This window comes from Crassostrea angulata, chromosome 6 (genome assembly GCF_025612915.1).
Source record: "Crassostrea angulata isolate pt1a10 chromosome 6, ASM2561291v2, whole genome shotgun sequence".
NCBI classification, from domain to species: domain Eukaryota; kingdom Metazoa; phylum Mollusca; class Bivalvia; order Ostreida; family Ostreidae; genus Magallana; species Magallana angulata.
Window position 1 is genome coordinate 2475095 of NC_069116.1, and position 6000 is coordinate 2481094.

The following is a 6000-nucleotide window of genomic DNA, read 5'->3' on the forward strand; positions in this document are numbered from 1 at the left end:
ATCTACTTACAAAAGGAGCATCATTGTAGACAGACATATATAAAGAGAGACTGGTCTGTACAGTCAACTTACCAGAACAAACGCCTTTATATACAGGAGGAGGGACATCGACATAATATTGAAATATTGATTTTTTTGAAGAAAAAAAATGTGTGCGTATGAATATGTAGACTGGTTCTCTGTCTCGAAAGCGCGCTGCCAATCTAATAAATATGTATTGAAGGTCAATGATAAACAGCTAAAATAAAGAAAGAAAGATTAGGAACGACCTGTCTAATGAAACAAACCCACTAACTTTTGTCAACTTGTATCGGAAAATAGTAATACCAACATTGTTATATGAATGTGATCTTTGGAATAATTTGAAACAAGCAGATCTCAAAGTTTCAAATAAATTTCAACATTTTGTGATGGAAGATATTCAAGAAATTAAAATTTCAACCAGATCCGACATTTGTTAGAGTTTGTTTAGCTTAATTTATCCAGTATTTCAGAAATTGATAAAAGAAAATTATGATTTTTGGAAAGCTATGTAATCTAGATACCGATGGTTTAAAGAAAACATTTTCTTATCAAGGCTATACGACATCATAAACAATGACGGAGACCTTTTTCTGGATTCCTGAATGACATGTTTGTAATTTTAAACAAGTATAATTTATTACAGCACTTACATACATTTACTAAAAATGTTAGTTCCCGGGAAGGATTGAGTGGAAATGAAAATCAGTAGTTGAACAGGCCATCTGTCACCACCAAACTGAGGAATGGAGAACCCGAACACAAACTGACCCACCCAGAATTCAGAACTTTTCGAATCTTCCACTCAAGTATTACTACTATCAGCATTTGGAAATCTAATTATTCTTTTGATACAGTTCCATTTATCAGATTCCTCGCCAAACTCTGGACTACAGTATACATTCTTTATTTGCACAAGACATATATCTTATGGCATGAATTATTACATATACTTAATAGCAATATTGAAATAATGGTATGGTACATGTAAAGTACATTGACAATGTATATAAAATAACATTTTACTAACAAGCGAAAAAAAAAACCCCCAGAGAATTTTTCTTAATTATCATGAATATTGAAAGCTAGTTGGAGATACTTCCCCAAATTATACACTTTTTAAAAAATTTTAATAATTGTATAAATTTGTATACAGACGGTTTTTTCCAAAAATATTTTTAAATTTATTTTACTCGGATTTCTCTACACTGTCGGCATTTCAAAACAAAATGGAATCCATCTTCAATATCTGAACAAAATTTACACAAACGTCTTTCCTTTGGTACATTAGTGTGTCGTCCACTTTCAATTGCAAGTCTATGAGATGACAATCTAATTCTTGCAATTTTTTCTTATATGTAGAAGGTATTGATTTTGTTAAATAATATTGTAATGAAAACTGATCAATAATATGCTTGTAAAAATAACATAAAGAACATACATGTATGAATTTTAGAAGAGTCAAAGAACATAATCATTAGACCACAATAAATAATCAGAAGAGGGAAATCTCTGTCTGTGTGTCGGTATGACAAATAAACAATATACAACACACTAAGCAGATGTGTCTCAAATTTGCTCTTGATGGTCAGATCAAATAAGCGTTGGTTTTTCAAATTGACACACCAAGCTCCGTCCCCTGCACCGTCTGGTTTTCCAGAGAGTCAACAATAGAATTTACATTTACAATTCATCTTTTTTATGAAATAGATAATAAAAAAACTTTTAAAGTGACTGATAGTATAAATGTATGAATTAGACCTATTCCTTTGTAAAACATAACATTCAACATTGTAAGTAGATGTACAATCCAGTCTTTCTTTTATATATCTGTAATCAACCAGCCATATCGAGCCACATCAATGATACGTCATAATTACAGAGAAGATCTACTTACAAAAGGAGCATCATTGTAGACAGACATATATAAAGAGAGACTGGTCTGTACAGTCAACTTACCAGAACAAACGCCTTTATATACAGGAGGAGGGACATCGACATAATATTGAAATATTGATTTTTTTGAAGAAAAAAAATGTGTGCGTATGAATATGTAGACTGGTTCTCTGTCTCGAAAGCGCGCTGCCAATCTAATAAATATGTATTGAAGGTCAATGATAAACAGCTAAAATAAAGAAAGAAAGATTAGGAACGACCTGTCTAATGAAACAAACCCACTAACTTTTGTCAACTTGTATCGGAAAATAGTAATACCAACATTGTTATATGAATGTGATCTTTGGAATAATTTGAAACAAGTAGATCTCAAAGTTTCAAATAAATTTCAACATTTTGTGATGGAAGATATTCAAGAAATTAAAATTTCAACCAGATCCGACATTTGTTAGAGTTTGTTTAGCTTAATTTATCCAGTATTTCAGAAATTGATAAAAGAAAATTATGATTTTTGGAAAGCTATGTAATCTAGATACCGATAGTTTAAAGAAAACATTTTCTTATCAAGGCTATACGACATCATAAACAATGACGGAAGACCTTTTTCTGGATTCCTGAATGACATGTATGTAATTTTAAACAAGTATAATATATTACAGCACTTACATACATTTACTAAAAATGTTAGTTCCCGGGAAGGATTGAGTGGAAATGAAAATCAGTAGTTGAACAGGCCATCTGTCACCACCAAACTGAGGAATGGAGAACCCGAACACAAACTGACCCACCCAGAATTCAGAACTTTTCGAATCTTCCACTCAAGTATTACTACTATCAGCATTTGGAAATCTAATTATTCTTTTGATAAAGTTCCATTTATCAGATTCCTCGCCAAACTCTGGACTACAGTATACATTCTTTATTTGCACAAGACATATATCTTATGCCATGAATTATTACATATACTTAATAGCAATATTGAAATAATGGTATGGTACATGTAAAGTACATTGACAATGTATATAAAATAACATTTTACTAACAAGCGAAAAAAAAAAACCCCAGAGAATTTTTCTTAATTATCATGAATATTGAAAGCTAGTTGGAGATACTTCCCCAAATTATACACTTTTTTAAAATTTTTAATAATTGTATAAATTTGTATACAGACGGTGTTTTCCAAAAATATTTTTAAATTTATTTTACTCGGATTTCTCTACACTGTCGGCATTTCAAAACAAAATGGAATCCATCTTCAATATCTGAACAAAATTTACACAAACGTCTTTCCTTTGGTACATTAGTGTGTCGTCCACTTTCAATTGCAAGTCTATGAGATGACAATCTAATTCTTGCAATTTTTTCTTATACATGTATGTAGAAGGTATTGATTTTGTTAAACAATATTGTAATGAAAACTGATCAATAATATGCTTGTAAAAATAACATAAAGAACATACATGTATGAATTTTAGAAGAGTCAAAGAACATAATCCTTAGACCACAATCAATAATCAGAAGAGGGAAATCTCTGTCTGTGTGTCGGTATGACAAATAAACAATATACAACACACTAAGCAGATGTGTCTCAAATTTGCTCTTGATGGTCAGATCAAATAAGCATTGGTTTTTCAAATTGACACACCAAGCTCCGTCCCCTGCACCGTCTGGTTTTCCAGAGAGTCAGCAATATTACTTATTAGGTTCGTTACTGACTGTTTACAGAAATTTGTGGGGTCGGTAAAGTCCATAGAAGGCGAGGCGGAGCCGAGCCTTCTATGGTCTTTACCTACACCACAAATTTCTGTAAACAGTCAGTAACGAACCTAATAAGTGTTTGGTTTTGTCAAGGATCTACAGTTTGATATGTAAACAAACAAAAGATAATATATAACGATTAAATTCATAGCTTAATTCTCTAATTTTTTACCTTCCTCGTCAGTCGTTTGTGCAAACCTCGATGCTATTGTAGGATCATAATATCACGTCACGGGCAAGGGGGGGTCACTCTAAATATTTGGGGGCTTAAAAATTAAAGGTATGGTTGAACGTTTGTGTAAAAATTCAGCTCAAATAACGTTACGTCCGCCATGTTGCCGTTTAAATTTTGACGCTTGCCCTGTAAAGAAATTTATGAGGCAACCCCGTGACGCGATTCATCAAATGAAGTCGAGACATTCTAGTCCGAGGCAAAATAATAGAATTTACATTTACAATTCATCTTTTTTATGAAATAGATAATAAAAAACTTTTAAAGTGACTGATAGTATAAATGTATGAATTAGACCTATTCCTTTGTAAAACATAACATTCAACATTGTAAGTAGATGTACAATCCAGTCTTTCTTTTATATGTCTGTAATCAACCAGCCATATTTAGCCACATCAATGATACGTTATAATTACAGAGAAGATCTACTTACAAAAGGAGCATCATTGTAGACAGACATATATAAAGAGAGACTGGTCTGTACAGTCAACTTACCAGAACAAACGCCTTTATATACAGGAGGAGGGACATCGACATAATATTGATTTTTTGGAAGAAAAAAAATGTGTGCGTATGAATATGTAGACTGGTTCTCTGTCTCGAAAGCGAGCTACCAATTTAATAAATATGTATTGAAGGTCAACGATAAACAGCTAAAATAAAGGAAGAAAGTTAAGGAACGACCTGTCTAATGATACAAACCCACTAACTGTTGTCAACTTGTATCGGAAAATAGTATTATCAGCATTATTATACGAATGTGATCTTTGGAATAATTTGAAACAAGTAGATCTCCAAGTCTTAAATAAATTTTAACATTTTGTGATGGAAGATATTTAAGGACTTAAAATTTCAACCAGATCCGACATTTGTGAGAGTTTGTTTAGCTTAATTTATCCAGTATTTCAGAAATTGATAAAAGAAAATTATGATTTTTGGAAAGCTATGTAATCTAGATACCGATAGTTTAAAGAAAACATTTTCTTATCAAGGCTATACGACTTCATAAACAATGACGGAAGACCATTGTCTGAATTCCTGAATGACATGTATGTAATTTAAATTTTCATTGTAGACAGACATATAAAGAAAGACTGGACTGTACAGTGAACTTACCAGAACATACGCCTTTATATAGATGAGGGATATCGACATAAATACTCAGTAGTTCTGTCAATCTGACACAACCATGATGACGTCAACATACGTAACGGAACGGATACACCAACACCGTATTATCTTTCTATAATAACGCTCAAAACAGAAATTAAGAACAAGTGGGGGTTTTCCTGTGGAGGACAAGTACTAGTATATAAACACTTATAGTGGGATTTTATAGTATTCATATGTAATGAACACAAACACTTTACTTATATACATGTATCCTCCAGTTGAAAACCATGACAAAATAGCTGTACTTAGGTTGTCAATCGTAATGACCATGAATTGATTTTTTTTTTCATTCCTGGACACGACTCCGTGACGTACAAACCAAACCAACTACAGAACCAAAAAAAAAAACATACGGGAAGGTAAGGCAAAGTTTAACTCATCATTAAACATTTTGATTTTTACAAAGAAAGATATCAAAAGCTTTTTAATGGACAGGCGATTCAACTGTTTAAAATCTTTTTAACGGATGGAGATTCACATGGGGGGGGGGGGGGGGTGTAGTCCCTAGTCGACTTTGATACAGCCGGCTGCCATGATCTTAATTAATACGTGGTGATGGCCTTAAATAAAGCCGGTGTGTTATGCCTTGTCGCACTCTCCTTTATCGTAGTCAGGAGATACAGATGGAATATAAAAAAATACATACATGCATGCATGTAAAACAGAGTCACTTCTTCCCCAGAAATCGGGCGCGAAGACTTCTTCGATGGATTCATGGCATATAACACACATGACCAGAAATGAATCACGGCGGAACTGATCGAACACACGTAAAAAAGAAACATAACTACAAACTCTGTTTGCACGAACGAGGCATCATTTCAGGCGGGGTGTATGTCGAAGATGTTCTTGAAAGTATAGATCTCAGTCGCACGTTTAATTTTTTTTTTAAAACTATTATTATGTTAAAGAATAATGAT